This window comes from Cephus cinctus, unplaced genomic scaffold (genome assembly GCF_000341935.2).
Source record: "Cephus cinctus unplaced genomic scaffold, Ccin1 Ccin1_scaffold0315, whole genome shotgun sequence".
Classification (NCBI taxonomy): domain Eukaryota; kingdom Metazoa; phylum Arthropoda; class Insecta; order Hymenoptera; family Cephidae; genus Cephus; species Cephus cinctus.
In genome coordinates this window covers 177,487-188,647 of record NW_014333017.1, presented here as the reverse complement: position 1 = coordinate 188,647, position 11,161 = coordinate 177,487, and the positions used below count along the sequence as shown (strand labels likewise).

The 11,161-nt window shown below is 40.9% G+C and overlaps 1 protein-coding gene across 9 annotated transcripts in view; it reads right to left on the bottom strand.

Annotated features, from left to right (window-relative positions):
- Positions 1–11,161, bottom strand: part of LOC107266459 (tyrosine-protein kinase Btk29A) — an 85,124-nt gene that overhangs the window by 58,863 nt on the left and 15,100 nt on the right. For 2 of the 9 annotated variants that reach the window (XM_025083692.1, XM_015736951.2), the window contains exon 1: positions 1,003–1,399. The exons of 6 other annotated variants lie outside the window; for them this stretch is intronic. The gene's annotated coding sequence lies outside the window, so the exon portion shown is untranslated. Of the gene's footprint in view, positions 1–1,002; positions 1,400–11,161 lie in introns of those variants that run through there. One more of the 9 variants, XM_015736953.2, reaches the window with a different exon arrangement.

Genomic DNA, 11,161 nt, shown 5'->3' with positions numbered 1-11,161 from the left:
GGAAAAAAAAAACGAAAAAAAAAAAAAAAAATAACTACTGCCGATTGCGGTTTAGCCAGGTAGAAAAGTGTCAATTGGAAATTTCACAATGAAGTAAATTTGTGGGAAAAAATTTTTTCAAATTTTTTTTCGGTCCTCGCCCTTTTTTCCTCTGACTCTCGCATTGCCGTAGGAAATCCTGAGAAACCGTGGAAACGCGTATTGCCATCTTAAAGGTACCTAACGTCAGCATGAGGTAACGTAATTCCGAGTACCAACTTAGAGAAACAATAGTTGTGATGCTCGGGGAGTTTAATCGCCCAGAAATTACGTGTCGCGTGTAACTGCGCAACGTCAATTACAATTACAATTACAACCGGAGTAATTGCACTTCATTCGGCGAAGCACTAACCCGCGGAAATGGAGATTGCACCGAAAACAGCAAATTGCCGTGTCGAGATGAAGTTAAGATAGCGGAGGTAGAGCGAGCTGTGATATTTAGGATTAAGATGTAAAAGTCAAAATAGTAAAGGGGATAAAAAGAAAATTTCCGAAAAAAAATTTTTTTTCAAATTCAAAAATCATCCGTTCGTCGCAAGGTTCGCAATTCCTTCGACAAGCAAAAACTTCGATGCGCGAGAACGTATCGCGCGATGGAATTTCGGTGTCTTCGATTTGTCGTTTGCATCATCGCCTTTGACGTTCATAAATCGCGGTCGATAGGGAAGCGATCTGCATTGCGAAATCGACCGACAGCAGCGCGACGAGTGTCGCAAGAAAATTTCATAATATTGCAACGTATTTTTTTCCTAACAATTTTTGCGCAATTCCACGGCATTCCCGATAGATCGGCACGATCGATTGACAATACGAAAGAAAAAAAAGGAAAACGTCATCCCCGTTCAATCTCGACGATAAATAACGTAGCGGGAATCGACGTGAAATTATCCATGTAAATTGTTTAAAAACTGTCAATCGCGTCCGGACGATTAAGAATGAAAATGGCCAAACAAAAAAAGGCACCTTCATTAAATCTCCACACAAGCGACAGAAATTCGCGTCGTACCACAGGTGGCCACATAACTTGGAAAAAAAAATTCACCAGACGCAACGAAAGAGCACCAAAGGACACATGAGATAAAAAAGAGACGCGTCAAATTCACTAAATTTTGAAAAAAACAATAAATTACCATTTACTCAAAATCACGCGCACCGCTGATTACTCGCTGGGCTTGAAAAATTTAAGGCAAAATCAACCGAGCACACGGAACGAGATGCAATCACGGGAAAAAAAAATTTTCAAAATAAAAATCAAATTGCCTCTCAAAAAATTGTTTTTTCGTATCGAAACAATCGATAATCGAATATCGACGGAGTGAAGTGTGCGTCGCGTTACGCGGAGTTTCACTGACTGAACCTTCATGACAGACTGGGCCCCAGTAAGGCCCCCCCCCTTTGCCTCCCACTTCCACTTCAACCTGTATTACCTCCACCTTCCACCTCGTCGTCTCTCGTTTATTCTTCTTATCGCGTCCTTTTCTTGCCTCAACTTCACGGCCCAACAGCTCCGGCTTCTCTTTCTCTCTTACGAATCATCCATTTTTCTCCTTTCCCCTCTTCTTCTCCTGCAGCTTCGTATTAGCGGTTTTCCCCAAAGTGCCAAAAAGTTTCTGTCACGTCAGCTGCCAATTCCATTTCTTTTCCTGTCCCCTTTGACCTCCTTTTTTACCACTTTTCTTCGTTTCCTTCTCTCCTGACAAATCCCGCTTACCGAGATTCCTCAGCTTCTTCAACTGGACTTCGCTTGGGTACACGTACGGTCTTACAGAAATTCAACGTTATCATTAGAGGAAATCGACTGACCCCCCGTAATCTGACCCTATCGGGATCCATCAGCAGGAAAATATCATCGAGTCGGCCCGACGATTGAGTAAAAAAGGATATGATACTAAAAAATCCATGATGGGATCGTAATCAAAAAAATATCCTGATGATTAATTTGACACGGGACGAATCATGATAAACGTACGAAGTGACCCTGACATTAATTGGCGATGTACTCCGTGAAATTAACGTAGACTGTCATTACGGTACGTGACGTCACGGACATATTACCATACAGCTATAATGGAGCGAAAATTCAAAATATTAAAAAATTTGATATTGTTCTTTGTCGGGCTGAAAACTAATTGTTAAATATCACCTGGCAACTACTGTTGGATCTTATTATTATTTATGGCGGAGGCAAATGCAGTCCGGGTGGTACGCTGTATCTTTATATAGACAATGTACTGCTGGGCAATACTACAAGGGTCTCTGGGTTATATATATATATATATATATTTTACAGAGCGTTTCACCAGAGCTGCCATCGCCACATAAGGCTTTGACTTGCGATCGTTATATATATTTCAGTACCTATGGGTGTCGTGAAAAGATGTGATTTTTATACGTGAAATTTCACTTGATGAGTCGAAGCTTATAAAATACAAAAATCCCAGAAACGAAGAAAATCCCCCAAAAAAAATGTCACCCCGATAATATCGACAAAGCGATTCGGATCCGTTCGAAAAAAAATATTTGTCCCATGTACGCAGCTGCATTCGCGTGCGGATGAAAATGAGCGTAATGATGTCAAAAAGAAAAATGGATAATTTCACGAGAAAACGCGAGAGGGTTAACTGGGAGAAATGTATGAAAAGGAGGAAAAACAAAAAAAAAAGAGAAAATAAGTGGCAACTACCCTCGGAGCTTGCAGCTGCAACGGACTCTCCGTGGATCGTGAAGCCTGTGTATCCGAAAGAGAAACACGAGGGAGAAGGAGAGGAGAGGAGAGGAGAGGCTGGCCGAGTATCAAGTTTTAACGAGCTCCCGAGAGTTTCCGCTATGGACCAGAGATGCAAGGGATGGTTTACGGGCGCAGAAGCAGCTCGTAACGTGACACAGGAACCCTTGAGAGCCACGACGACCCGGTGCGACGGACGTCGCATGTGCACGGCGACCCGAGCCCAGAGTCCTCAGCCAATTGGAATTCAGGAAGCGGCTTCATCCTCAAGACGAAAGACCCTGGCTCACGGGTCTTCCTAACGCAGCTGCACATTTCAGGATGGACGCGCGTAGCCGATACGTAACGCTTGCGTAATAACACAGCTGATTAAGAATGCCAAACCCGAAAACGATCGCAGCTGCGAGAGACTACTTGATTATTAATGGGTTAATTAGAAAGGCGAATGCTAACCCAAAGTTTGACGGAAATCGCTCAGCAAAACAATTTGACACTTTTTTTAATTTTTCAAAAAAAAAAAAAATTTTTTTGGAAAAATTTTATCCGGATATATTGCAAAAATTTTGCGTTTCCAGTTACGCTTGAAAATCCCTTCTCCTACGATAAATTACCCATCGCTCCTCAAAAATTTTAATTTTCCTCATTTGCCAATTTTTCAACTACCTTCCCCACCACCCCTTTTCAAAATTCACGAGAATTTCCAACCTTCAGCGACGAGCGTCGAGCCGTCTCTTTTTTTTTCACTTTCGAAATTTCCCACCTACTCTTTATTATAATTTTGCATTAGTCTCGCATTTTTCATTTCACTTTATCCCCCTCCACCCCACCCCACTCCTACCCCCTATCATTAGGGCACATGCATCCACCTGTCAGATCAAAGAATTTATGTTCTTTCAAAGACGCTCAAAAAATAAAAATAAAATGAAAGCCTCGAGGAGGTTATCTTGCTCTCTCTTTACCCCCCCCCTCTCCCACCCTCAATTTACTGTGTTTCCTCTTTTATTTTTTTTCCCATCTCAATTTGCTCTCTTCGCTATTTCGCTCGTCATTCAGTTTTTTCTTGGAACGCGAAGCAAAGAATTTACCTGGCAGCGAATCCCTATGTATAAAATTCCATTATACGGTTAATGGTCCGACCGAATGACAGCTTTGCGTAAAACATTAACGTAGTGAAGTTTGTCGTTATTGAAGATTTCTTTATTATCATTGCACAAACTTCACTGGCTACGTATTTTGTCATAAGAATAATTAGTGCCAAGAGGCAGGTACCGTTGCGCCAGGCGAATAACGTAACGAGCCGTAATAATATTTCCCAGGGAAAATTAATATTGGCGAAAATTCGCAAAAATTTTATCCTCGTAAGTAAACGAATTGCGAATTATGGGAATTGGCGAAAAACAAAAAATAAAAAATAAATAAAAACTCTACGACATAATAACAATCGATAGATCGACAATCGATTAGTATCGAATTTTTATGTAAAAACTATACGGGATTCGATAATGAAAACTGTTGCACCGCCGTCTTGCGCGGCAGCCTGGAGCATCGGAATTGCAAGTGCAACCGCAGCTGCAGCTGCAACTGGGAGATTGTCGTTAAATCCGTCTTCGCGCGGTGCACAGTCATTATGGTTAGTAAGTCGAGCGGCAAGAGTCGTAAAGTAAACTCGAGCCGGCTAGGGGAAAAAAAAAGCTCCAGAAAAGTGAGTTAAAAGGGGGGAAAAAAGATGAAGAGATCGAAGGTAGCGAAAAGAGGTTAAAAAGATGAGAACGATGGTTTCCGGGAGAAAGAAAAGCAGGCTGGACCCGCTGACGAGGGGAACGAAGTCCCAGCGAAAGCTAAAGGAGAGTCCCTAGGGGTGAGATTGGATTTTTGCGAAAAATTGCTGTCGGCTACAGAAAACTCCTTTGGGCGTCGGAATTTTCTATTTTTCTCTCGTAACATTGTTGGTTTACGTAATCCACGATTTTAGGATTCATTTCTGTACGATGATACCAACTGATTGTTGTATATTAAAAAAACTTTTTTTTTTTAATTCAGCCCAAGCCCATTCTAACCTACACTAATTTCCGGGTGGGATGAACATACTTTTTTTTTTTTTTTTGAAAAATTTACATAAATCACTAAAACCTTTGCTTCGTCAAGCACAAAAACGTAGTCTGATGTAATAGAAAAAAAAAAAAATCCTCCATTTTTTATTATCACTCGTGGTCTCGTAGTTTTCGAAAATTCCCACCGGGTTCGCAGATGCGCGTTAACTGCCTTATCAACCCCCCATGAATTTCTAATGACGCAATCACCGTCTCCCTTACCGTTAATAAAATTGACTAGTGGACCCGTTATGAAGTGTGTCGTTTATTCCATCCGTACACGTGCGCGCCATTAAACTTTAAGGATCGACTTACGCGAGGCCAAGAAGAGAGAAAAATAGGCCAAGATGAAAAATAAATATCAAAAAGGAAAAATCACAATTGCGTAACCTCGTAATTCCATTGGCCATCTAGAAAAAAATTCTTTTTACCAACAACCCCAATCTCAATCGCAGCATCCCTGATACATGAACATTTCTCTCCTTGACTATGATAATATTTGCCTACCCCATTTGCTTCAGTTTTCTTAACGTTACCCAGAGCGAGTACCAAAAAAAAAAAAAAAAAAAAAATATCTCAGGCGCATAATAACCACGAGGGTCGAAGTGCCACTTTTAATTACGTAATTACCCGTACCTCGTGCTTCGCTCATCCTTGGCCCCACGTCGAATTAAACGGATTCCTTCGTTTCCGCGTTATTACGCAATTCTGGTCGATTTACATTTTTCCCAAGAAAAATTTACCTCGAGCGTCACTGGCGACGCATTAAGTGGATCGAATTTCCCATAAGGTGTGAAAATAAGGCATAGAAAAAAAAATATGTATATAAATATCGTACAAAGCAATAACAATAAAATCCAGGGCGTTGAGAAAGCAAAAAACCCCACAAATCCAAGGATGCCAACCCTACGAAAGAAGAAAAAAAAACGGCCAGGGGCGTCCCAAGAGAGGGACGCACGTGGGGGGGTTGATGCTTTATTTTCATGTTTACAGTGGATTTTCAGAATCTCAGCCTGAATCGCCCGGAAGGCAGTTTGTCGCAGCGACGTGGCCATTGTCTGCCGCTGAAACTCTTGTCGCTGGTAGTAGAGCACGTCGCACCATTGCGGCCTCGCCCTAATCTCGAGAAAGCGACACTTTTTTCTCTTATTCGCGTATAGCTCAAAGGGGGAAAAAAAAAAAAAAAAGAAAATTGCGAATCCTGTCCTAGTACTTCGACATATGTTACGTACGGCAAAAATTGACCCTTACCTGTATTTAAGATACCACGTGTGACCTCTGACCCCGCCACGTAGATATATATACATATACACACATATAGAAAGATGTTCGGGATATCCGAGAGCATTGAAAATAGAATTCTTTGGTCCATTTGAATTCTTGCATGCAAATATATATATATATATATATAAAGCTTCCGCGTGTATTAACGAAAGTAAAGGAGCGAAAGGACAAAACTAAAAGAAATTCAATAAAGCCGGCAATTACGTGGATGCCGAGCGCACCGAGTGTATTTCTATTTTCTTGGAGGAACAGGTGTGCGCAAGGAGAAGGAAAAGGAAAAATAGCAATTAGATACGTCCAATGAAAAAGGGGATGTCAATTAAAGCGGAATGATCGAGCGACGAGACTCACGAAGAATTTATCTCGACTTCTTTGGCTTTGTCTTATCTGTTTTTTTTTTTTTTTTTTTTATTCTCAATTATTATTATTATTCCCCACTTTTTCCATATTTCTTATCCTCGAAACCCACCTGGCGACAATATCGGCGACGAATCCGTAAAGTCTTTTTTTTTTTTTTTTTTTTTGGTATTCTCAATTATTATTATTATTCCCCACTTTTTCCATATTTCTTATCCTCGAAACCCACCTGGCGACAATATCGGCGACGAATCCGTAAAGTCGCGAGTCCATAATACAAAGATAAGAGCAAAGTCTGACGATGGCGTGAAAGCCTGACGGGCGACTAGTGAAAAAGTTGGAGAAACTAATGATAAAAAAAGGTCATATTCGAAAAAAAAAAAAAAAAAAAAAAAAAAAAAAAAAAAAAAAAAAAAAATTGTTCTCGAATGCGAAAAGAGCAGAGAGTCGATCTCTAAGGTTACGGAACAAAAGTTCGTTTAACCCTGTATAACTTGGCTGATGAATATCCTGGATCCCCTCCCGACGAAAGCACCCAGTCGAGGCTGGGTGCCAGGAGGGTGGTGGAGTAAAAAAACAGAATCCAAGGGCGAGGTGCTATCTTGAGGGAAAAATTGGTGGCTCGACGTGTGAAGAGTCGAGGGCGGGGAAGAAAAATTGTCATCTGGAGCAAAAAGCAGATGGAAATGACTTTTAGGGAGGAATTGCAAACGGCTCGATTCCAGATTAACGGATGCGGAAAGGATTGAGGAGCTGAGCTAATCGACTTCCGTCGCTTCTTTAAGAGGATACTTCGGACTGCAGCAATAAGAGATCCGAGGACGATCGCTTCCGCTTCCAATTTCTTTATCGCTCTTGCACAGAGAATTGCAATATCTTTTTTTTAGATAGGACCACGTCTACCTGTGATCACGAGTTCCCTTGTGGAAAACTGCTCAACAGCACGACGATTATATTTTAACGAGTCAACTCTGTAATCAAATTCCGCTGGTCGGAGGCTGCCTTAAGACACGATTCCGTATCCCATAGAAAAACAACACAAGAGCCAATATAGAATCACACGAGAGTAGACGCACCTATTATTTCCGTTCCCGTCACGCATATCGTGTAGGGAAACTGCGTCTTACAATCATATTTATACAATTCACTTTCCGAACACTAATCATTTGTATATCTCATTTATAATCATTGTTACTTTCTGCTTGCGCATATATCTATTCTTCGCTTACTAACATCCAGCATTGTCAAGGCTGAACCTACACTAACACTGATTGTATTCTGTTGTAGGATAATATATTTTTCTTTTGTAATCTGTAAAACAACATCTCACTTTCATTTGCTCCGCCTGATATTTTTCCTAAATTCCTAATAGTCGATTCCGGCTCGAACCCGCCTTTTTGACGCGATCCGGAGAACCGTATCGTGCGAACTGAACCTACACTAACACTGATTGTATTCTGTTGTAGGATAATATATTTTTCTTTTGTAATCTGTAAAACAACATCTCACTTTCATTTGCTCCGCCTGATATTTTTCCTAAATTCCTAATAGTCGATTCCGGCTCGAACCCGCCTTTTTGACGCGATCCGGAGAACCGTATCGTGCGAATAAGGTCACAATATATATATATATATAATATATATATATATATATATATTATGTGCAAAGTATTATTTATTATTAAAAGTAACATTTTCTTTTCATATACTGTATATATATATATGAAGTAGAACGTACGTTATATAAAATAAAAGTAATAAAGCATCCCCATTGAAAAGATTGTATTGATCGGATTTGGAGAGCGTGTATCGAAACGTCGATGACGTTCTCCAATTAATTAAATTGACCTTTGACGTCAATGAGGAGACGTAAAATATAATTGAGGCGAGGGGAGGGGGCGGGTAGTTCTGAATGGGAAATTTTTTTATTCCACGTATCACAACCAAAATTCCATAAATAGCCCGGGGGACTGAATATTTTTTGAAAAGGATTTTAGGAAAACCTTCAACGACCACCCCCTGCACGTCTCTAGCCAAAGAGGCATAAAAGCCGTACCCCGGTATTTATACAATTAGCCGAAGGCAAAGGTGAACTTTTCCAAAAACTGCGAAAGTGGCTGGCAATACTCGACCCAAATATTAATATTAATTTATTTTCCTTATACTTGGGAAGATAAATAATTTTTAAGACCAACGCAGCACTGCGGATACGAAAATTGTTTGAATTACCTCGGGCGCGTCCACGTCGAAGAATCTTATCGTGGGCGAAATTTTGGATTTTGATAACGAGGCGGAGGGATTAACTTTAGAAAGAGTTAAATAGAATTTACATGTTTTTCTCGTGTAAATAATTCGATCGCTTTTCGATGGATCGAAAAATTTTAGAAAAAAATTTTAACAGTTAATTTTATCGGTGTTTCACGATTTATCGGCATTTTGACACTTGACCTGGTTTTTTTTTCATTATATCGACGGGAGAAAGTGAAAGGAAAATTATTGAGGTCGATTTTTCATACTTTACGAAAGGGTTCGCTACGAGAGGTTCGATACGCCGATAACCAAAAAAAAAAAGATATAAATAAAATACGAAAGATAGAAGAAAACAGGACGCGCCCGATAAAAAAATGCTAAAACCTCATATAAGCCAAAACACGGTTTCCAGGAATCTCAAATAAATTCAGCATCCACCGTTCATTCGTCCTCTAATATTTTGCATCTCTGAATCCTTCGCTCTTCCCAATCCATAAAACCCGCTTTTCCAGTCCTCGCGAGAAATCCCAACCAGCCGTTGCAATAGGCAGGTCGAACCGCGAAGTAAGGGTCAGCCCGGATATTCGTAAGGTCAGCTATGCCAGGAAATACCGTGAAAATTGAAAAGCGCGGATTACGATCATTGTGAAGATGACATCCCGTGTGCTGGAATCCCCAAAAAAAATTACAGCCTCCAAAACCTGCATATTTCCAATAGCCTTTATCAAAAGTTCTGGTAAAATTGTCAAAAAAACAAAAATAACCATACTGTTATCTCGGGACGCCACGAGATGTCAAATTTCAAAAATTTATATATTTTTCGATCGCACCCTGTCCCCGGTCCAGCCAGCAACCGACCATCGGCCATGATGCTCCTCACCTACATAACTCTTGAGCCACCCCCTATATCTTAAACGATAATCACAACCGACCCGCAAGACCATTCCAAAATTATAGCCTCGCCACATTAACCCCTAATAATTTGATCCCCTTAATTAACCAAGCACAAAACGTTACAAGACCCAGCCAACCAACTAAATCATACGACCAGCCATTTAACCAGCGGATCGTTCGAGCCAGCCAGCCGCGTCAAAATGTTAACCATGTAACAAGGGTGCATCGGCCATATTGTAAATTACCTTCGTTCATGCTCCACCTGATCCGCCATTCAAGATCATCGACGTATGCATGCGTGCACACCTGTCGCTACGAGCGATAATAACAACAATAATCACAAAAAAAGAAAAAGGAAAAAAAAAGGAAATTTTCCAAATTTTCAGCAAAAAATACGCATCGACGTCATCGGAGGGTGGAAGGCCGTACACAAATAAGGGACGTTTCGATTTCCAACCCTCGTCCGGGAATTTCGAAAATGCGTCAAGCCCTGATTTCCTTCAAAGGCCGAAACTCCGATGCCAGCCTGGAATCTTGTTTCGCCGTGCCATCCGGAGACCACCAGGACCTGATCTGTTTCTAAGGGTTGGTTTAGGGACTGACGTACGTGTCCAAAATCGAAAGACCGAATTGGTATGCACGATCAGGTTCGCTTTCAAGATTTACATTCAAATTCTAAGGTAATACACCAGGCCCCTCATCCCGCGCCCATACAGTACCTGTCAGCTAACTGCATTAGCGACATTATAACAATGTACCATAGGCTACCCTATAGTACACAGTAACCCTATACTATACTTTCAAGAACTATAGACTCACCCGGAGACCCGAAACTGCCTGATGGACATATCCATCAGTGAAAATATAGCAATTCCAAATATATCATATAACCCAGCAACAAATATATTTCGAATATATAAATAACAATTTTTACCACGTTATACAGGGTGTCCCGTCATTTTACTATCCAATCTCTATGATAATTTATGACGTCATGGAACTTCAATACGTCTTACCGAAAGTACCCGAGTGTCGTTCCCAGTAAGTTTCTCGCGTCGAGATTTTCGAAAAAAAATCAAATTTCAATACGTGATTCAAATCAAAGTGGAAACAGGAAAACATTTTTTTGACAAGGCAATAAATTTCACGGATATTGCCCCTTTTTCAAAATCAATTCGATTATTTTCGAGGGTGGGTTATAATTTTTCGACCTTCAACCCTCTCGTGTCGGTTTGCGAACGTGAGGGGCGATGATACCCAAATTTCGTATCCACTTTCTTCCCTTTCTTTCTTTTGGCCACTTTTCACACCCCTATCGTTCATTCGCCTATAGGTATATCGGGTCTCTGCAACGCCTGGAGTACCGCGTGGGCGTAGGTCAGGGGTCAGGGGTGCGGCGGGGGGGGAGCTGATTCTCTTGGAGACGAAACGAGCTGCGAGAAGCGAATATTGCATACATAAATGCATGTCTGCACTTTGCAAGACAATGCAAGAGTCAGCATTGCATTAGCAACCCCCCCCCC